General features: G+C 33.8%; 1 long non-coding RNA gene across 1 annotated transcript in view; it reads left to right on the top strand.

Annotated features, from left to right (window-relative positions):
* Positions 1-24384, top strand: part of LOC123613200 (uncharacterized) — a 124264-nt gene that overhangs the window by 76346 nt on the left and 23534 nt on the right. Inside the window, exon 5 of the long non-coding RNA XR_006720541.2 lies at positions 13143-13246. This is a non-coding gene — a long non-coding RNA (uncharacterized LOC123613200). The remainder of the gene's footprint in view (positions 1-13142; positions 13247-24384) is intronic.

Genomic DNA, 24384 nt, shown 5'->3' with positions numbered 1-24384 from the left:
AGGGGCCGGGAACTCTTTTCTGAATTTCTGAAATTGCATGACATATGTAATTACCTGTTGTATATATTCTGTTTTGAATCCCAAATTTGTTACTCCCTAGCTGTGTGACGTTAGGCAAATGTCTATACCTTTTTGTGCTTCAGTTTTCTCTACTTTAAATGAGATAAATTACTGTTCTCACAACACTTTATTGTTAGGAGTAAATAAGTTAATACATGTGAAGCATCTCCCTGTATTTGTAGGTTTTTCAGGAAACCAAAATAATACAATATAAAACTAAGGTTTAGAGACAGTTACAGTAAAACAAAACAATATGTAATCATTAAAAATAGTTGTCCAAATTAGATACATTTTTCTTTGAATAATTATAATAAGGATATTCATTATGCAAAGTTCATAGCATGGTAACGTTACTAGAAATGCCTGACGTTTTTCAAGGAAAATGTGAGTCACAGGCTGTGGGCAACACCCTTCATCTCTTCCAGTTCAGGGCTGCTCTCTGGCTGTCAGGTTGTTCTTCAGACAAAGCATTTAGCAGTTTGATGGAGAGTATCTCCATTTTCTAGGTGCCTTTAATGAATTATGTGTTTCAAAGCCCTGTGCATGTTACATTATTGGTGACAGGATACTTGTAAAAAGTTAAGGTGATTGTTGGTAGCCGGCCTCCTTGGCGATGCCTCCTATTTTTTAATGCCTTCTTTTGTAGTGTGCAATTTAATCAATGTTTTAACTGTGAGTCAAAAGTACATATTTTATGAATTCTCCTTAAAGGTTTACGATTTTTTCTTTTACTACTAATATACAAAATGACCATTTTATGTCTCTAATGATTGTGTCTCAATAGCCCAATACAATTAATAATAGAGAACTACATGGTCTGAAATGAGCTCTAATATAATTATTTCTATCCCTGGGTTGTGGGTAATTCGATCTTCAGTGCTGATGTACTCAGTTAAACATGGTGGATTTACATACCCACAGTCCTAGGTAGGTATCTAAAGAGGCCAACTGGTATCATGAATAATAATCATTTCATTTTGCTATTTATCTAGTGAAAATCTGGATTTTGAAAGCCTTATATGATTTTTCTCAGGTGCTCAATATTAATGAAGGAGAAGAAATTCATATGAATTACTTAGGCTTATAGGTAATTGAAACAGAGTCTGCCAAAAGTAGAAATGGAACTTCAAAGTTTGTATTTTAAATTTATTTTTTCAAATGAACTTATGAAAAAAACCCTATTTCTCAAAGCATTCTGATAAGCAACTAATGCTTGTTCTTTACTGTACTGAAATTTTGTACTATACTATATATTCTTGGGAAGATAAGTACAGTAATAAATACCATATGAATGATTGAAAAGAAGAACAGTGATACCCTTTGACCTTGTTTAAAGAGTTATTCTGTAGTTCCAGTTTACATGGCCTTCTTCTCATCTTTAAACTACTCTATCATTTCAAGAATTTAGATTATTAAACTAGCCCTGCAACTAAAAGAAAGCTTGGGACTAACTGCTATGATTATGTGTTTGTTTAGCACCAAGGTTGCTAATCCCCAAGGGCTGAAGCAAACACTGAATCACGAAGACTGTTAATTGAGTTTTTGCTACCAAACATCATCTATTCAGTAAATATAGCACAAAGTACTTAAAGATCCAACTGGCTTAGAATATTTTTCCACTCTCTGCTATGGTGCCTAAAGTGCCTATAATTAGAGATATTCTTCTAGGTTCAGACATTATCACAGTTGCTACCTGGAAGCTTAAACTGTTACTGCACATCAGCCTAGGAACACATCCGATCTTGTCAAATATGTAGCTTACACGGTATGCTGAAAGAAAAAGATATTAGTTAACTGGACTAGGAAAACCCCAGTTCATGGATGACTCTGGAAAGGGGAACTTTGGGTGGCATAAATAGTGTAGGGTTTATCTCTGGTATAAAAAGTTATTATGATTCTAGTTTGTTTACCATTGAGCCCAAGTATTCATTCTTTATGAAAAAAAAAATCAGTGGAAATATTACTTAGCCTAAAATGAAAAATTTGTAAATTTTTGGGCTTGATGAATGATTTACCAAATATTTATCACATTTTTTTGGCATTGACTATGTACAAGCTTATTTCGAGGGTTGGTGTAGGGGTGAAATAACTCAGAAATGAGTAAAATATGGCATCTGATCTTTAAAACACTTTCAGTTTCAAAGAAGAGACAGTTTTTGCACAAATAACAGTGGAGAGTAAATAAAATAAGGAGCTGAGGGTCTTGAAGAAGAAGGTTAAGGCCACTTTCCAAATTGGAACACTGGAAAACTAATTGTAATGTAGGCTTTCCAACAGTTTTCTAGAAAGTACTATGGAAATGTGGTAGAAGAGACCACTTTTAAAATAAACAAAACAAACATAAAACACTTATTTTTATTATAAAATACACTATTTTTCTGAAAATAAAAGAAAAATACACTAAACTATAAATAACTGTAAATACATTAATAATTGTTCTTCCATGAAGATATATTTTTTCCCCTCAAAATTAGGATAGTTCTAAAAAACAGCTTTGTAATCTATATTTTAGCTTAACATATCATGAACTTCTTCCTATGATAAGAAATTAGTTTGTGTAATAATTGAATGCTTATCATTTAAAAATTTTATCCAATAAAAAATACTCACTGAGAATTCACTGTATTCTAGGCATAGTCATTGTCAAGGGATACAATGGTTTATTTCAAAGCTATGTGTTATTGATTATACCAAATCATGATAGAGTTTGATGCAAAATAACAAGTTGAATACAAGAAGACAAGGGAAAAATAGATTTTCTATTTCCTCTCTACTTAGTCATTGTTGCAAATGTTAGCTAAGTATTTGGATAACAGACATGTTCAGTGAACTACAAGACCAAGGTACTGAGACTTACTTAAGTTTGCTCTGTTTACAAAACAAAAATGATGTCTATTTATAACAGACATAGATGTGAATTTACAATAACAACAACAAGGACTTTAAAGGTAGAATAGGGAATTATACAGATATAGGTTCAAGTCCTGGTTGTATCGCCCAAAAGCTGTGTCACGTTGGGCAAGTCAATTACTGAGAATTGGCTGCAGACATTCCACTGATTACTGGCCTGGCCTAGACTTTCAAAGGGTAGGTAAAGAAAATTCTCCTTTGTGGTCTCCACAAGATTCTGATGATCTGAATCAGTAAAGCATAAGTTAAAAATGCTGGTGGAAATTACAGAGAACTATATCTTACTAAAGTGTAAGTTTCAACACAATAGTTACAATTTTTATGATCATTTGTCTGTCATCCATTCATCCACCTTTCCATTCAACTATCATCTACCTGTTCTCTATCTTTCGTGTATCTATCCATCATCCAGCATCCACCTAATTAGCTGTAAGATCTTTTTTCTACATAAATGGATGTAAATTTTAAATTCATTTCAGATAGAAAAAGGAAGAAATTCTTTTTTCATGAATATAAGAGGAAGTGTGTATTAAAATACGTGTGGGTAAATATGTATCCATATGTTTATGTGTGCACCTAGTTCCAGAAATTTTCCAGTTTTTTTCCTGTACAAATCTTGTTCCCTTTCTTGTAACTTTTCCTCTATCTAACCAAATACTAATGCGCCAGAAAGCTCTTTGAGTGGGAGAGGGTATGCTCTCCAGTTGTGTAGGATTGGTCCATATGTATAAAAACTAAAGGGAAGTAGAGAGCTCTTCACTTAAAATTAGTGTTCAAAACAGAGAGTAATTAGGTTTAGAAGAAAACTCAGTTAAAGTTGTTATGTGACTACACTATTAGAATTAAGAGGTAACTGAGATTTCCCAAGTGATAACAGATAATTTGCCATTTAGCCTGTAATGAGGTTTGAAAAAAAGATGCTCAACAAGATATCAGCAGTAACTAGAAAGGCATTTCTTAGAAGGTCCACCCAGTGTGCATTTATTCCTTTATCCTTTTAAAAGAGACAAATTGTCTAATGCAATGTTCTCTCAGTAGTCATCATTAGTGCCCCCAAAAAGATTTCTGTTGACCCTAACCATCTCTCCTGACTATTTCCTCCCCCTCTGGCTTTTCCTGGCTTTCTGTTGAGCTATTCTGTCACAAGCCATCTGGGTCAGATGTGGTGGGATAGTGCAGAGAAATAGAAATCATAACCTTCACTGTTGTAGTAATTACATTTTTACTTGAAATATTCAGAGAAATAGGATGCAATCTTTAAATGCATATGCAAATCATGTGCAAATTATATGCTAATACATGTGTGGCCCGCCTAACTATTACATATAACTGAATGCAGCCCTTGGGAAAATCTTATTGGAGATCATTGGTCTAATGAAAATTGCTGCTACACGCTAATTATAGTGACATGTGTGCTGCTGTATTGCCCCTTAGTGGTGAGGGGGATGACAGAGGTTAGTTGAAGTTAGATGACTGACAGAATTATGTCTGTGATAGTAGAAGTAAAGTAGCAAAATATCTCTATTCTCTAAAAACAAATTTTTATTACTTTACACCTAAATTAAATTGAGTAACTACCGACAATGTGTTCAGTGGGTATGGGTCTAGGAGACAAAGGACACAAATTACCATTTGCCTGAGTCAGTTTAATCTTTCTTTGCTATTGTGTTTTCACTAATTTTTCATTTGTTACCAGTTGGCTAACTCATTGGAAATATGCAAATTATAGAAATATACTTTGTACATTTAAAGAAGTAATGCCACATTCACCTTCCAAACATAAGCCCAGTGCTAAAAGAATTTAATAATTCCTTTGAAGCAGGCAAATCCAAGCTCCACTATGTTCAGGCTGTATGACTTTGGGCAAGGCTTTTCACATCTTTTGAATCTTCAGAACTGTCAAAATACGATAATAGTACACATATCCTTGGGTAGCTAAAGGATCACATGAAATACTATTTTGCAGAGCCTACAGTATGACATAAATGCTTATGAACTTATTATTATATTTGAAATGAGTTATTATTAAAAGTACTTAAAAAATCTAAAGATCTTCTCTAACTTAGACTAATTTTTAATTTATGATATTTACATTTCCTAATTAGAGAGATACTCAATATTTGAGAGATGGCCCATTCTTAAAGTTATGAACTAGGAGAAAAACAAAAAAAAAATTAGTCTCAGTTGTGATGTAGAATATTAAACAGAAGTATAGTGTGTGATTGTATTTAGGAGCTCTAATACCACCATTTGAGACTTACGACTATGAGATGAAAAGATTGAATTGTGGGGGAAGAGAGAAGGAATTACCTTAATTATTCATTAACCTAATTAGCTTAATTAATTCAAGCAGTTTCCCTGCTTGAAAGAAGTACTTTCCTGAACTTGTTCAGAAATTACATCTACCTTCATTAAAGCCAAAATAGACATAAAATGTTTAATGGTTAGCTTATGATAAAGCTTAGGAATCAAAGGACTTGCCAATTGTGTTGGTCAGGAAGTAGATCATGGAAGAGATCCCTTGATTTCTAAGATTTTTTGATTCTTGCTGGGCCTCTTCTTCTATCTTGTTAAGAGATATTATTTTGTCATTTCTAAAACTATTCCAAATTAGAGATTTTAGCATGCTCAAGAGCTTCTTGAATCTTTGGCTCAAACCAAGGATATTAAGATTAGTGTGTATGGGAGATCTACCGGATTTATAACTGTAGAATAAGTAATTATTTTTTGTCTTAAAGAGGGAGTAGTTTATGTCATGTTCCATTAAATAACTATGCATTTAAGTTACTATGCACATCTACCTTCTATACTAAGCATAAATTTAGGAAGCTGAATATCCCTTTGTTCACAATCACTTGAAACATAGTGGATAAAGGAATATAAAGGATATGCAGTTCATTATATGGATTATAAAATGATAGCAATAAACATATGTTGGGTCTCAATCCTTAGAAAGGGCTATTTTATATACAGTGTGTATTTACTAGTAGCAGTTAATGCTTTCAGGCTTGTCTTCGGCACTGGGCATTTTTCTTACCATACAAGCAGCATTAAGAACAGTGCTTACTAAGTGGTTTTCTATTATGAGGATGACGACAGCCAATATGATTGTTTTGGCATTACCCTTTAACTGAATTTGTTCTACGTGACATCTTAAAATTTAAATATAGGGTTGTATCATGATAGACACCGAGTTGTGCCTTAAATCCAATGTCACATTTTTTCCCCCACACAGATGACTTAATTACTAAAAATGAAGTCGCTGTTCAGTTCTTAATGACTTAATTATTTGGAAGGAAATTGATTTATCCTTTTTATCTCAATAAACTCCTTACCATCCTGCATTAAGCAGAAGGAGGACGTTTGTTATGAAATGAAATTGAAGGTTTAAATATGTTTGATCACAGTTTTCTCCTAGTATAAAATGTGTGAAATCAACAGATTCAACACTTTTAGCTTCAGGAAATGCTTGACTCTCTGAAAGGCGTATAATTGAGTGTACCTGTGGTACAGGGCTATGTCTAATCAGTCGACTGTGTAGCTGGGTAGAGTCAAGTGCCATTCATCTGCCTCCCCTGAGATCTGTGGAAACAAGAAGGAGGAACAGGCGTAAGACAAAGATATATAACCATGTTGACCACTGAAGTTCATGGTTAACAACTTAATTATCTGAGTTCAGCCATCACTCAGAAACAAACCTGTGCAATTTAGGCACATTTTATCATTTACAATAGAAATAACATAACGCTAAGGACAGTGCTGCTCAAATTAGAATCTACATTAAGTATGTTTAATTTAATTTTTCTAATTATATTTCTAATAGCTTAAATAGCTGCACTGATAAAACGGTTAACCACCTGCATTTAAATGCCACCTGATGCGTTTATTTTGGAACAGTAACAGATTGGTCTAATTTGAGCTCAAGTTCCTCTGAAAATTTTTCTATTAATGGGTCCTAAATTAATCTTTGTGCCTGATCTGCAAATGATGTTATAAAGTAACAATCATCATGAGAATTGCCCTTACATGGTAATATCCTGGTTTTTTTTTTTTTTCCATTTCAAATTTGAATCAGTGGATAGTTAAAATAAAAATAGAAGTTTGAACTGGCATTTCCATTTTCCTATGAAACTTCAATGTTGGAATAGTGCCTGGTTTAAAAAAAAAATCAATTCAGTGAAATGTTTGCATAGCACTATGTGAGGAAGGTTAGGTGGATATGCACTACGCCTACGGTACCAAGTGAGCAAACATAGGCAGATGGCCCCTATTGCCATATAGTTTCTGTATGTTCCACAAGTGTGGGCTGATGATACCATGTAACTTAAACTAATTCATTGTCCAAGCATTATAAAATATAACCTTTTGAAAATCTGATAAATGATATAGATCCTTCCCTCCTGTCTAGAAAAAGTACAAAGAAGGCATCAGCATTTTGTCAAGACAATCAAATGAAACGACTCCATTTTCTTTTCATTAGAAATGAACCTAATCCTAGCAAAGCTCAGAGAAGTGAAAAGATCAGATAGGCCATCTTGTTCATCCTTAGACACACAATTATATTTGAAAACGTTGAGTCTTACCATATTGAAAGCAAAGCCTTCCAGAGCTCTGGTTCTAATGATACCACTCTCTCACTGAACAGGTGCCTAGTCCATGACGAATAAGCTGTTCCTTAAGTCAGCATGCGATGATGTGGCCCCAGGGAATAGTGTGGTGGTCCCACAGAAGTTCACATGTTAACCAGAGGTGTGTTTTCCACCAGCAGCGGTGATAATAGTATGGATGGTGGTTACTGTAGTACCTATTATTGTCTTTTTAGTCAAATCCAATGCAGAAGAGAGTTGAACTGGGACTCATCAGTTTAGGTGTTGGTGCCAGCTCTCACTCATACAAGGTTATGTGCCATTGATTAAGTCTTTCACTCAATACTTGCTACGGTTTCTGTATCTGTCAATGTAGAGGTTAAACTTGATGATCTTAAAACATAAAATTTCCATATTGGATACAATGTTGTGAAGGGGGCAAAATAAGAACTTTGGAGTCCACAAGACCTGGGTTTATATTTAGACCCAACCACTTATCCATGCAGCTTCATTCAACCTCTCCCATCCTCACTTTCCTTTTGAGCACGTTTGGGATAATGAAACTGGTCAGACAGAGCTGAAGTCAAGAGTAAAGGGTAGTAATCAGTGTTTGTTCATTTGGTTTCATTGTGCCTACTACTTTACTATGAATGTGGCAGAAGGGACAGAGACCAAGTCAGTGGCCAGTGATGATGTGATTTAAAAAATAGTATGGGTTTGGAGTAGCTACTTCTTATAGGACTGTGACAGTAGCCTTTGTCCCACATGTAGCAAAGTGAATTGACTGTGCTGTTCTGAACCTGAAATGCTCAATTTAAAGTGTTTCAGACTCATAAGTTCACAGAGAAACTGCAGCAGGCTAAAGCAATGGCTCCACTCTGGAAAATTCATTGGTATTTTTGTTGTTCTGCCCACAACCATGCTCTTAAAAAGGACTGCATGACAGAGTTGCTGATTGCTGTTGGTTAAAGGCCCTTTTTTTGTGGCACTCTGAAATTATAAGATGGAACAAACACTGTATCTTAATTCATAATCTCCCAGAAAATGTAAAATGGCTGAAGGTTCACTTTTCCTAGAGAGTTTGAGTTCTTTCCTCTTTTTGGCAGAGAGAATTGAGCTCACTATGATTTCTAAAATATACAATTATGGGAAACCATGTTTCGAATTGACATTGGAGATGGAAATGGCATGCATGACTCCTATCTGGACATGGATGACTATCTGAGAGAAAGTCAACCTTGAATGACATTGAAGAGCAGGATAATGAAGCACGAATTGACAGGTGATGGGATGGATCGAAAACATTTGAAGAGCTTGTGTAATAAAATGAGCGAAATCGGTTGACTCGATCAAGCAAGATTATGGGAAATTATGTCATTACTGTACTATTTGTTTCTGTGATGAATGAAGAACTCTATTTCCTTGACTCAGGTTTAAGATCTTTTCTATTCATAATATCTTCCAAATCTACTTTGGAAAAAAAAAAAGAGATTCATTTGTAAGGTATTATTATATTTGTCTCCTGGTCCAAATTATGTATGTCATTTTGTGCTACCCAAGATGAATATTGTGGTAATGATGGTCTTATTTTCTTTCCTCAGTAGAGAACGAAAAACAATTCCAGGTAATGGTAAGTTTCGAGGCCATTAGAAAGAGCCAGTGAAAAATACGGTTGCAAAAATTACTTAAAATTTTTACAGTTGTAAATGGAGATGGTTAAATAAAGTATGCCAATTAGGATTCAAGTCATTCTTGACACTAAAGGGAAATGATGTTTCTTTATCCTTTCTAACATTTTCACCATCAACCAGTAGCATGTTCTGATTCAGGACCTGCCAATGGAGTAATGCATGTGTCTTGTCCCGAATATGGGTTACTGACTCTTCTGAAAAGTTACTTTTAATTTCAATTTCCTCAAAGTGTTGCTGTCACTGAGTGATACCAAGAACAGTAGCAGTGAGGCAGAGAGATCTCAGAGGGCCTGAACTGCTGACAAGGAGCTTTCTGAGTGGGCCAGGGATAGGGGCTGCTCTGCCAGTCACTCTCTTCCCCCAGCAGGAATAATGCCAGGTAACCCCAGGGCGTATGCCAAGCATCGGTGACTAGGTCTGCCTTCTGAGGTTTCAAGACTGGCTGATAAAAACAACTTGTTTGCAGGTGGTTTGTCTACATGAGAAGTAACCTAGTTGCTCTGTTTAATTGTGTGAAATCTGATGGATACTTAACACTTCTAAAGCACTATAATCATGAATGTTTCTGCCATTGGGGACAGTTCAATAGAAAAAAGAAAAAAAATTCATTGAAAATGTTGAAATCAGTGTATGTCTGTATTTCACTCCTTGTTTCTTACTCTCAAATGATAAAATCTGAATCTTCATTCCCTCCTCCAGCTGGTGCCAGCTGTTTCCCCACTGGTTCACCACATAGTGTCACTTCTTCACAAGTATCTTTCAAACCTGGCTGCTTTTTTTATTCCCACTCCCATTGTCTTAGTTCGAAATCTTGGCAACTTCCTTCAGGAGTAGCCTCTCAGTGTGTGTCACTGCTCCGATTTCTGTGCGAAAGGTGCTTTTCACTTTCCTTCTGGTTTCCTGTGTAAAGAGCCCTGCTGCCTGAAAACAGCTCTCTTGGGTCCAAATCTGGGGGAGGAGGAGGTGGGAGGGGATTAGAAAAACAGTAAGTTATCAGGGAGGCAGCAAGTTGGGAGATGAAGTAAGAAGGTAAATCTTCCCTTTCATCTTCTTGAAACACATCATCTCTTGTAACCATAGCTAAAGAAGTATAAAGATGTATCAATTGCTTTTCTGAAAATGTACATTTTTAATTCGTTGAGAGGATATATTTTCTTCTATAATCCAGTTTTAATCAGCTATTTCCCATCCCCACACACATACACACATGTTTACTTGATTTCCCACCATCCCTCAGGCCTTGGCTTAAATGACACCTCCTCCAGGTGTCCCTCTTTGACCCCTACTTGAAATTAAATCCTCCACCTCTTGACTCCTAGATGACCCTACACGTCTTCCATCATGAGGCATCTTATTGAATGATGTATTTATGTTGTCCCAACAAGACACTCAGCCCCAAGAGTAAAGATCGTGTTGCAATTGCTCAACACTCTATCCTTAGTACCTAACCGAGCTCCTGGGAACGTAGGAGACTCTCAGTGAAAATCTGTGGAATGACATCCTCAAATGTGCTTCGTTCTTTATCAGAGTCACGTATCCCAAACCTCACCAGTTATGCTTCATTACAACAGTCAGGTCCACAATAGCCATCCACAAACATCTGTTCAAAGAATGATTAAATGAGTGGATAAATAAATGAGGGCACAAAGTGTTGAGAAGAACACAAAAATCTCTCTGTTGAAAAGATTTCTCAAAAATCTGAAATCCTGAATAATATTTTTTGTTGAATAGCTGTTAACTCCCCATCACAGCAGCCAGGCCCTGGGAGAACAGAATGTAAAATGACAGGAAGCTGAGCAAATTCCTCTTTGAGGACAGATCCTTGGAACCCTGGAAAAACAACCACAACAACAAGGAAACGATGAAGACCGCAGGAAACTAAAGAATGGAGGAGAGACGAGGGCCAGAGAGAAAAAGACTGAAATCACCTGCCTCTGTTCATGACTTCTCACTTCTCAGGGTCACACTTTTGAAGACTTCTGTAGCGAAGACCTTAAAAACAAAGGAGACATAGACAAACTCAAGAAAATGAAATCAGTGTTTAATTACTAAATATTCTACCTCTAAAATTAAAGAAAAAAAAAGCTTAAATAATTCAGTTTGATTTGGTCTCATTAGTCTGATTTCCTAGTATTTAGCCTTAATTATGTGATGCATAAGCCCTAATTATGTGGTACATATACAGTGCGCTCTCTAAAGTTAAAGATCAGAACGGATACTGACTTAAATGATAAAATATGTTAAATTATTAATGATAATTAATCTTACAAAATAGGCATAATTAGTTTAAGTACTTTAGATATTACTCTTAATAGCATTACATATAATATGACACAGTTTGATCATTTTAAAAATAATTTATTGGGAAGAAAGTCTATGCAAGCAATGTTTTTTACTCAGGAGGGCCAAGGGGTTGCTTGGTGCTGTCGAAATATATCTAGCTGTCCTTGTTGAAAAGGCGAGTTTGTTTTAACCCCTTAAGTGCTGTGTCCTAAACAAAATGGGAATTTAATTTTAAAGAACTTTTTTTTTCATGGATATCATCATCTTCACAATTAACAGTATCTATGTCATTAAGAGCTTCTGAATATTCTTTAATGCAATGCATTCTTAGTCTTGTGTCATGAAGTGTTCAGAATTATTCAGGTTGTTTTTTCTCTTTTCCCTTTTTATTGTTGATTTTTTTTGTCTTCTACTAAGGTCAATTTAAAATTTAATTATTTAATTTTGATGTCATCGAGCAAACCCTTCTGTTTTAACTCTTTTTTTCTTTAGAATAAATAGAATAAATTTGCTATTGTCATTTACTATCTAACATGGAGTTAAACTCAGAATATGAAAGAAATACAATCTGCCTTTAAAGCAAAATTTTGAAATGAATGTTTCTTTGTTGAATGAGATTATACATGGAATCAGACAATTGCTCATGTCTCCTACCCGGAACTTATTGATGAAGAATTAAGATGATAAACTACATATCAGATATCATGCTACTTACTCTCTAGATTTTACTACAATGTTCCCAGTCCAGGTTTAAAAATATCCTTGCTGAATACCACTGAGGAAAGCTGATATAATCCAACTGCAGAGCCTTTTCTCAGAATGTATCTCAAGAGAATGATCAGAAATATGATTTAATCCAACACAGCTCTGATGTGATTAAATTAACCCATTATATATGAATCAGTCTCAAACTTTGACATTGTAAGATATCACAGTGGTTGAAAGTAAGAGTGCTATAGAGAATATGTCTCTGAAGTCATACAGGGAATGTGTCTAGCATTAGGGCTTTGTTCTAATGACACCTTTCTCACGATGTTCAAATCAAAACGCCATTTTCCCAGACACCACGTTCACCAATTTGTGTTTTTCAAAGCTACCATCACCAACATTTTGAGTAGACATCTTTGCAACATTCAGCTCTCTAATTAGATGTAAGGCAGTGCTGATCTAATTCAAATTTGTCTCCACTGAATAAACGCTTGCTAAAGACAGAGATAAAGGTTGGCTCCTAAGTCGGAAGGTTGGCTAAAGTGAGGACAGTCAAGGAAAGGAAATCTCAACACTGTCCCAGTGTTTCACTGAGAGGACTCCAAGGATCACAGCAGTCATTTCCATACTTTAAAATTTTTTAAATCGATAATAGTAAACTTTCTTCAAATGAGATCTTGCATAGAACCTCATTTAGAAAATAGATCAAACTGTTATTTTATAAGTCCAAGAGAATAATAAGGGTATTTCACTGAGAAATAGAAATTGTGTATTGCAGATGACAATATCATTCAACCTCAGCATTCAATTGATTCCTCAATTTTGCATTAGTTGCGCCATCTCAGGAAAATCCACCCAGATAATTTGCTCTAAAGTATAACACGTTTTATTTATTTTTCAACAGATGGCCTTGCATCGTAGGCTGCTCTCCAACTGATTATGACTGTCAACAAAACAATCTTTCATCTGAGGTGTGCAGAGGAGCAATTGTTGGAACTGTTGATTTCTGTGAGTTTTCTTTTATCACATTTTATTGTGATCTGTATGATTATGTGTTGAGTGATTTTTTACCAAATATCCTTATGAATCTCCTTATTTCACATTTCATATTGCTAAAGATATAGATTACATCATACAATGTGCTCTTAATGAGGACTCTGATGAGAAATTCCTGTTTGAACTTCACTCCAAAAAGAATGGAGGTTTTGAGCCTAAAAAAAAAAAAAAATCTTATGACCATTGTGAACTGTATAATTATCAAGTCTTACTTTTATATTTTGGTTTCAAAAAACCCTGGAGTCATCAATTATGGCCAAGTATGGATGTGTATGTGTCCTTCTACCATAAAATTCTTTTCTTATTGCCAAACTTTTTCCTTGTCTTTTGGATATTTTCCTAAATTTTAAAATATGCTGTTGTCATATAATTTCATATATGTATATATATATACACATACATATACATATATATATCTTAAATATTGTATGAAAAAATTGTAGATCAGAGAAACATAAACAATAGATAATTTTAAACATATTACTGTTTCTCTCAATGATTTTCTCACTCTTGAAAAACAAGACTGTGTCTAAGTCATTATTTTTTTTTAACATTTTTTTATTGAGTTATAGTCATTTTACAATGTTGTGTCAGATTCCAATGTAGAGTACAATTTTTCAGTTATACATGAACATACATATATTCATTGTAACTTTTTTTTTGCTGTGAGCTACCACAAGATCTTGTATATATTTCCCTGTGCTATACAGTATAGTCTTGTTTATGTATTCTACATTTTGAAATCCCAATCTGTCCCTTCCCACCTCCCTAAGTCATTCTTTTTTAAATAAGAGAATATAATAACTGCATTTTCTACATTTTTTCTTTTGATTGTCTTTCCACAGTTGTTCATATAGATCTATCTCATCCTTTTCATTTCATTGGTTGTTGTATTCCATCACCTGAAGCTACTGTAATTTACTCCATACCCAGTTGTAGGACATTTAAAATATTTCCTTTTTTTTTTTTTTCCTCTTTCAAACAATGTGGTGATGAATAACCTTGTACCCGTCTGTATGCAGGTTTGCATGTACTTCTGTAGGATACATTTCTAATGGTGGAATTCATGGGTCAAAGTAACGTGCATTTGAAATTTTGATAAATATTTACACATTTCTCAATAGGGGATTGTAAGCTCTCATCAATTCTGTAAGGACTTCTCAGCTCTTTAAACTTAAAAAAAATTTTTTCTATTGAAGTATAGTCAGTTTACAATGTCGTGTTGATTTCTGGTGTACAGCATAGTGATTCAGTTATACACATGTATTCCTTTTCATATTCTTTTTCATTATAGGTTTCATTATAGGTTTATACATGGTATTGAATATAGTTTCCTGTGCTGTACAGTAGGACCTTGTTATTTATCTGTTTTGTATATAATAGTATCTGCCAATCTCAAACTCCCAATTTATTCCTCCACCCCCTGCTCTTTCCCCCTGGTAACCACAATTTTGTTTCCTATGTTTGTGAGTCTTTCTGTTTTGTGAATAAACTCATTTGTCTCTCTCTTTTTTGTTTTTTAGATTCCACATGTAAGTGGTATTTTTCTTACTCTTTCTGGCTTACTTCACCTAGAATAATGATCTCCAGGTCCATTCATGTTACTACAAATGGTGTTATTTTATTCTTTTCTATGGCTGAATAGTATTCCATAGTATATACATATATATATCATACATATATATATATATATATATGTCACAGCTTCTTTAACCAGTCATCTGCCAGTGGACATTTAGGTTGCCTCAATGTCTTGGCTGTTGTAAATAGTGTTGCTGTGAACATTGAAGTGCATGTATCTTTTCAAATTAAAGTTTCCTCTGGATATATGCCCAGGAGTGGGATTGCTGGATCATATGGTATGTCTATTTTTAGTTTTTTAAGGAATCTCCATACTATTTTCCATAATGGCTGCACCAAACTACATTCCCACCAACAGTGTATGAGGGTTCCCTATTCTCCACACCTAGCATTTATTGTTTGTGGACTTTTGAATGATGGCCATTCTGACTGCTGTGAGGTGATGCCTCACTGTAGTTTTGGTTTGAATTTCTCTAATAGTTAGCAATATTAGGCATTTTTTCATGTGCCATCTTCAGACCTAGGAAAGTGTTTGCTGAAGGACTTTGAATTAATGAAAATACTAATAATTCTGTATCTCTATTTATAAAATTTCTATTTTCTATTGCTTATTAATAAAAATATGGATGAAGGCTTTCAATGATGTGGTTTCATTTCTTACTCTGTAAACTTATTTACTATTTCACAAATTTGCAGATATCTTTGCATATCCTATGCTATTTAATAATTATAATCTTGCATACAATGATCCTTGCATTACGCTTTGTCCTGGAATGTCTTTCCTCCATCTTATTAGTTTTAACCCAAACATCATTTTCTCTCTGAAGGCTTTTCTAAATCTGTCAGAAGTGTTAACCACTCTTCTCTTGAATTTACCGTACAGCTGCCCTGAAAACTTATATAATTTTTATCAAACTGTATTTTAATTACTCATTAATATAACTGTTTGTCCTGAAAGCCTGTGATCTTTATGAGATCATCTTTGTGTCTGACTTCTCATAAATGTAAAAACAACTGACTATTAGTCTGATAGTTGTAGCGTAACAGCTTGAATTAGTAAAATAGTCCATATGATTGGTATTATTTTCACTAATATTGGCTAATTTCTGGTTTTATTCCTGGTAATAAAGATGTCCTTGTGGTTCTTTTCCCAAATAGAGATAACTGGTGTGATTAAAGTCTTTTATGTTTCTGAAGTTTGTAGGAATGCTAGTAATCATTTTAAGGGAGTGAAACCTTTGTCAACATGACTAAATATACACACATATATACTATATGCATTTAAATAGATAATTAAGCAGGAAAACAATAAGCTAAACTGTATAATATTTGGAATTGTGCAGATAGACCTGAAATTTTGACACCATGCTGATGCTGCATACAATGCATGGGATTAGAATATTTAGTACCTCTATGTTTGCTACCTCTGTTTAAATTTGTAATAGAGAGCTAACTTGTCTCTACAGCCGTATTACATTCTTCAGATAACCTCTAATCTGAAGAAATGCAGTGTTGGACTTCAGCCTCATACAACTAAAGAATACTTCTAACAGTGACTGTTTTCAGTTAAGAATAAGTTGCAAAAGGGATAAATATTTATAGTCTTCATTTTGTAAGTTTATATAATTGTAACATTTATTTTTGATCAATTAGGACAATATTAGCACTTTGAAATGGGAGGCTTGTTTTTCTATTTATTTTAAATCATCCAATCATCAATTTGACACATACTTATTGATTTCTAAATATTTTCCTTACATGTTGCCTGCAGTTAAGTTGATGAAGGTTTCAAAATCAAAATCATTAAAAGAAACTCCTGGATTTTCATTTTTTTTACCTCTGGAAAAGCTATGGAATAACCACAATTATGTTATTACTTAGTGTTAAAGTTACAGCAATGTATAGTTTTCAAATTGGAATGCTTATGAGAGGTATTTGCACTTAATGAGGAAATTTGTGATGAATGGACATTAAAACTGATTAGCTGCATTTCACCTTTATATTTATAATCATATTTAAACAGTATTTAATTGTTATGATACATGAGATCATAATCTCAATATCATAATACACTCCTGGAAAGCAATGATACTAATTTGATACTAGGGCTGCTGCCTGCATTGTCCAGTTTAATAATTATAAGATTAAAATGTTAGTATAAAACAGACTCATTTCTGAGGGATTTTCATTTTGGCTCTCTCCTTCCTGAGCCTTCCACTTACTTATCAAACAGTCAAAATCTATGAAGAAAATATTTAAAGTCAATTCTTAATTCTGTCTTCCCTAATTTCTCTTGTTTGTTGGATACCAGATACATATGTATTTAGTGCATTATTAAGAGAAAATTTTTAGATGGTTTCAATATTTTAATGATTTTTCCTTTTCCTTTTCTTGCCTAATTTTAGTTTTTTAATGACTCATTTAATGAATTACAATGCCATGCTTATTTTTGAGTTCTTAGGAAACGAATACATAGGTTTTTCCTGTATTTTTTACATTCCTCATTCTTTTGGCAAGACTTTCATAATTCATATTTCAAAGGAGGAGAGAGAGAGAATTGAGAGAAGAGAAGTGAAGAGAAGAGAAAAGAAGGGGAGAAGAGAAAGGAAGAAAGAGAGACTCACCATCGAGACCCGAGGCTTAGGAGGAAATCTAGCTACAGTTCGGTGTGTGGACAGAAGTTGAAGATGGGAGAAGCCAGTATGGTTAGAACTCTATACAAAAGGCAGAGCAAAAGTGTTAATCTACTATAGGCTACTTCTGAACCAATTAAAAACATTCAGGAAAACTTAGGTGAACGTGTAACTCGCCAAGTCTCAGCCAGTCCTTAATCAGCTTCCACTCTGCTAAGCAGGGCAGGTCACACCAACACATCTATTATTCCCTGCATTGGGTGATGAATGCTTTTTGAATCTTAAGCATTAAGTTCCATCAGAGTAGAAAGGAAGGAAACCTGCTATCCTACTGTAATAAGCAGGTGAGTCTTCAGTGGAAAAGGCAGTGTTTAAGTTAGACCTGACAGACTTGTCCCAAAGACAGACATACTAGCATGCTTTTTCTCCATGTCTTGAATATTCTATGTCAAGAGAGCAGAACACATTGCTTAAGGAGGGGTAATAAGTAATTCAGTAGAATTGGCTGATTAAGTTTGAAATACACAATAAGGATTTTGAAAGTTAGAAAATAATACTCATTTTTACAAGAAATTTACATGATTGGAATTTAACAGTATTAAATTTAGTGGTGAGTAAGGAGTGTCTGAAGGAGAAGCTAAAATGAACCTAGCAGGTAAGACCTAGGCATATAGAAATAAAAGTAGGGATCAAGTGAAATGAAGGGTCATAAAATGTTCTTGAAGATGGCTATTTCATTTCTTATTTATTCAACAGATTCAGTAAGTACTTGTTTTCTGTTAGACCTTGTTTTGAGCACTTATATGTTAATTCATTTAGTTTATAAAACTTATTTCTAAATATTTGAATAGAATAAGAAACCATTTAAAAATAACTACATGTTCGTGTGGTCAGAAGAGTCAACAATGAAAGTCAAATGGAAATGTAATTTAAAACAATTTTTGCCACTGGGCAACCTACAGTTTGGATGTTTAATGAGGTAATCTTTATGAAAGAACGTAATAAATAGCAAACCTTGAACAAATACCTGAGATATTATTATTCTAATTATTCAAAATTGACCACAAACTTAAAAAAAATCATATTTGAATAAGGTTGGAGTCATGCAGTAGATTGTCAGAATTACAAGAGAACCAGTAAATATATAGCACTCGCATCCAGGCAACAGTGGAAAAATGTTTGCATGACAACAGAGCTATATGGCCATTATTTGGAAACTGTTATGTGGCTATTTTCCGTGTATTTCTTAACATTTTTTTGAGATGGAAAATCCATGGAATGTTTCATTTTCCTTTTTGCATTAAGAAGGCTTTCATAAGAAATTCATTGTGCCAGAGTGATAATTTTGCATAGCTTAATCGTTCCCATGAATCACGAAACTACTTTCAACCCACACATCATTTGACCCTTGTCAGCTTTTACACACAACCCAAAAAGACAGAATTTGGATAAAATAAAGAAGTGCCAACCATGAAAAATTATTCTGGATTAAAGAAAAGATGAAGGAATTATTTTGAGTGCTATATAAATGTACTTTATAACATGCAAAGCAAAATGATGCACCACATTAGAGTGCATTGAACAGAAATGAGAGAGTTAAGTCAGAAAATGAAACTCTGTGGATCCCACAATGGGATGAATCAGCTTACTTTTATTACTATTTTGTAAATGATAAAAGAACTTTTATTTGAGGTACTGTGTAAGTCAGTTTTCAGTTTCATCAGCTATGTCATCTGGAAAAAATATTGGTTTGGACGTCTTGGAGAAAAATCTGTGGTCTCCTTTGAAAATTTCGTGTACTCTCATGATTTCAAATAGTATTTGTAGGCTTAATAGTATCAAATATTTACCTATATGTCTGGCAATGCCAAGATTTCTAGATTTATACATTTAAACCTGTTCCAACCTTTCTGCTCAATGTATTGAGCATATATTTTTCTTATATTTCTCAAGTTTAACATATCCAGTACTGAATTGATTATTTTCTCTATTCACTCACTGCCACATATACCAACCCCAAAATTTCTTCTTCTTTTTCTAATTTGGCAGAGTGGGAAAGCCTGAAACCTAGGAATTTTCCTTGACTCTAACTCACCCCTGAATCTCTAATGAAAAGTTGTTGATTTTACCTCCTAAGTATTTAAAGTATGCTTCTTTCTTTCCTACCTCACTCATATCCATGTACTCAGCATCTCTCTTCTGACTATTGAAATAGCCTCTGAATTGACCACACCAACATCACTCTCTCCCATAGCCAATCAGTTTTTCAGACCGTCATAAAAGTGTTTATGCTAATATGCAAATCTGACTGTATACCACTTAAGTTATCTCAGTTGTTTTCAAATGCCAAAATTATACATCGAAACTCACCTTTTGCTGCTGTACTACATGTGTATCACCCAGCTTTAACAAATTCTGAAATGTGTTTGATAGAGAGTGTCAATAGGACCAGGTGGGTCTATCCAAAAATAATGTGTGGGGTGAGGCGACCTGAGGAGTGAAGTGAAAATGCAGGAAGAGAGCCAAGCATGCATACGTTCATTAGCACATATTTATAAGCATTAAGTAGGGGCTCGGTGCTGTGCACACAAGGAGTGCTAGGACAAGATCTTTGCTCTCGAGTTGTTGTTGGTCTCCCATGAGAGGTGTTTAAGCTACACATCTATTTTTGAATAAGTAAGGAGGTGGCATCTAAGTAGAATCTTGAAAGAATTAGTGAGGTATTATTTTAAACAAATAAGGACTAAAGAGTTTTTAATCAGAAGAAGCATCATGTCAAATGTACAAAGACTAAAAAGATCTGGGAAAAATTTAGGCTACACAGATAGGGGTGGTATATGTCAATATAGACAAGATAAGCAAGAGGCTGAAACATGAAAGTCCTTGACTGTCCTTGTGAAATGACTGAACTTTATCATTCAGGCAGTAGGAAGCTTTTAGTGTATGTCTATGTTTCTGAGGTTGGGGTGCAGAGATACAAAAAATTAAAAAAAATATATATATATACAGTACAAATTAACAGCACAATATTAATACTATACTTAAAGTATGGTAAATAGGGGAGACATGATTTGTTCTGCCTTGAGAAAGTTTCATCCAATCTAGAGAACAGATAGACGGGAACCAAATCATGCAGAAAGGACACTGATTTGGCAGCTATTGCTGTAATCCAAACAAGATATATAAAGAGCCTGATGGAATGGAGAAAAGTGCATATATTTGGAGATATTTAAGAGGTAGAATAGATAATATTTGATATTTGATCAAGGAAGTTCAAAGAACAGAAAATATAGACAAGACTAGCAGAACTAGAAAAATGAAAGAACATCGATTTCTTTGCAATGGTATAAACAGAACCAATCTAGGTAAGTTGCAGAAACAAAGGACCAAGACATTTATACATTTATATGCTCTCATTAAATGTTTATTTGGGTGGATAAAATCCATTTAAAGTGCTTAGAATGTAACAAAATAGTTATTCCAGTCATGGTCTTACAAACAACAACAAAACCTAAAATGGAGATATGTCATTCAGTTTTTAGAAATTTCAATGTAAACAACACACTTTTTCTGATTTGAGGCACAAGGAGCTTTATAATATATAAGTTCTTTATTTTTTTCTGTATATGACTATGATAATCCTTTGAAATTGAGAAGCTGTGATAATAAGGTATGGATATTGGTTCTGAACACCCTTAGGTTTTCATTATCACTGCTACTCCTACCTCTGTCTTATTTATTGACAGAAGAGAGTCAACGAAGGCAAATCATGATAAAAAGAAAACATAAAGAGAGAAAAAAACTGTAAGTGAACTGAGGATCTGCTACCTTCAAACTAACTTTAAAAGTAGGCATTCTTCATCATTCTAACCTAGAATGCTGAATATAATTAAAGTTTTATGATTATGTTTTAATAGAATAATTTCTAGGTTTCCCTTTTCTGGTCCTGCATGGTTTTTAACCTTAATTATTTTATATTTCACATTTAATTGTATAAATTTAAAGCTTGAGCAACTTTAGGTGGTGTACTGAGTATCAAAGTTTTCTTTTTCAATTTTCTTTTATCTTATATTACCAATATGTTTACTATTGATGAGGGAGTTAAATATTCAGCTCCTCTTTGTTCTGTGTTGAAAACAAAACTTGGGGAGAAAATTAGATTGTAGTTATTTTAAAAAGAAGCTAAGACCCCTAATGCATTCTAGAAGCAAGGGAAGTTGATTTGTGAGGGACATGGGTATGCGTGAGAGCTGTACAGAATTAATCCAATGAGGAAATTTGAATCATGCTAAAAGGCACAGGATGCCTGTGAACCAGTCATTATATAAAGACGTTTTTGTTGCCCCATGCCTTTGGCCTCTTGTGAGGTTATGCTTTTGGCAAGTGATCTATCTTAATATTACACAAGGAAGCTTTGTACGGGGCAGCGTATCATCAGAGTTCTTTTGTTCGACGATAATGTAAGGAAAAGAATATGTGCAGTACTAAACACTAGGGTCCAGAATAAAAATAGTATTCCTTTGTTACATAAGTGTAAAAGTAATAATGAAAAGCAACCACTTAAAGAGAACACTGGAATCACAGAACCTCAGCATCTTTGGAAGATTATCTTCAAATTATGTCTTCATGTCACCAGTGAGAACATTAATAGTAGCTAATATGCATTAAGTGCACTATATGTGCCAGTCATTCTACTAAGTAATTTTTGTGGATTATCTCACTTACTCCTTATACCCACTGAAGAGACTGATTTAGTTATTATTCACACTTCCTAGATGAGAGAACTATGGCTTCAGTATGTTAAAAGTTTATCCACTTCCTGATCCAGAATCTCAAGTCAAATGATTTTAGATGTGGCACTTACAACCACCATCCAATATGTCCTCCCAATAATGATGTAAATTTTGGTTTTTCAAGAAATGCTTACTGTTAAATGGTAAAGAGTTTTGTTCACTATTACATTAAATTAAATCTATAGCAAGCCAGAAGAAATTTTGAAACTGTGTCTGCCTGTCTCATATTTTCAAAATTTCAAAATCTTATTTGAATCATGGATTTTTTTCTTTAAGACTTCATAGATCCCTAGGAAGTATATGGATGTGCCTTAGAGGACCAATGACCCTCTAAAATTACATCTTAACTTTCATGTGAATGCAATTTGCTGTATTTTTTTTGTAAAGTGAGAAGATTGCTTCTTCAGATTTTAGTACTGTCTATGATCCTCCAAAAACTTGGAAACTATTAATCAGATGTTTAGTACTCTTACAGAAAAAGAAATTTAAAAGTAATACTTTAACAAGCAAAAGGTAAAAATGAATGTGATCTCTGAATTTTAATTAGAACAATGACAGTCACAGGTGCATAAAGGTTTAGATTAAATGTCACCAGGAAACAGTAATTTTTAAAATCATTCCTGAATTGGAGCATTACATCCATGTGATTTTGACTCACTATGCCGTATCAAGCCCAGTTACAACACCGCTTTTCAAACTGATTTATGCCAAATATAAATAATTATTTGAAATTCTCTTAACATGAATCTATCAAATCTGTTCTAAAATGTGGCATATAGTCATCTGGATTAACTGTTTTTATTCTATTTAATCATCACTTATTTAAAAAATAAACTTACTTTGGTAAGTGTATGTTTAATTTTACAGGAGACTGCTAGACTCTATTCCCTAGAAATGTGAGAGTTCCGGTTACTCCACATCCTCATCAACACTTGATATTTTCAGTCTTTGTCATTTTAGTTTTTCTTGTATGTTTGTAGTGGAATCTCATTGTGATTTTAATGTGAATTTCCCTGATTACTAATGATGTTGAGCATTGTTTCTTGTACTCATTATCTATTTGCTTGTAATCCTACTTTTCAAACCGTTTCAACACTTTTAGATTGCTTACCATCCTATAACTGATTTGTAAACATTCTTTGAACATTTTATTTTTTGTTTTTATCTTTTTACAGTTCTATCGTTTTTAAATTGAAGTACAGTGGATGTACAATATTACATAAGTTACAGGTGTACACTATAGTGACTCACAATTTCTACAGATTATATACTCCATTTATATAGCTCTTTTTGTGTTTTAGATACAAGCTGTTTTCAGCTTATATGTTGTGAATATCTTTTTTCTGGTCTGTGGGTTCTCCTTTCTTTTATTTAATGGTGTCTTTCTAAGAACATAAGATTTTAATTTCGATGGTTCACAATTTATCAATATTTTTCTTTTATGGCTCCTACTTTTTGTAGCCCATCTAAGGGAAACCATTGCCTAATTCAAGTTTTCAAAGACTTTTTACTATTTTCTTCTAGAACTTTTGTACCTGTGATTTTAATATTTAGGTCTAGGTTCTATTTAAGGTTAAATGTTGTGTGCTGTGTGAGTTAAATATTGAGACTTATATGCATAGTCAAGATGTTCCAAGACTGTTAAAAAGACTGTACTTTCTTTACGGAATAGCCTTGTGCTTTTGTCAAAAGTGTTATAGCAGTGAGTCTTCTAGAATCTATTCTGTTCAATTGACAAGTATGTCTATTCCAACAATAACACACTATTTTGATTACTATATCATTGTAGTATAAATCTTCTAACATTCTTTTTTTAAAGTGTTTTTGTTTCTTCTAGGTTATTTGCATTTCCATATAAATTTTAAAATCAGCTTAATAAATTCTATGAAAAAGTTTTTTGAATTTTAATAGGGATTGCATTGAACCTAGAGATCAATATGGGGAAAACTGATATCTAAGCAGTATCAAGACACCCAGTCCATGAACCTCATATATTTTTCCAATTATTTAGGTATTTAATTTCTTGCAACTTGAAAACTTTTAATATATATAAGAGAGTTGATTCTTTAGATTCTTTATTCAA

The sequence above is a fragment of the Camelus bactrianus genome, chromosome 5 (assembly GCF_048773025.1).
Source record: "Camelus bactrianus isolate YW-2024 breed Bactrian camel chromosome 5, ASM4877302v1, whole genome shotgun sequence".
In the NCBI taxonomy this organism is placed as follows: Eukaryota; Metazoa; Chordata; class Mammalia; order Artiodactyla; family Camelidae; genus Camelus; species Camelus bactrianus.
Note: the sequence above shows the minus strand (reverse complement) of the source record. Positions and strands in the feature narration are given on the sequence as shown.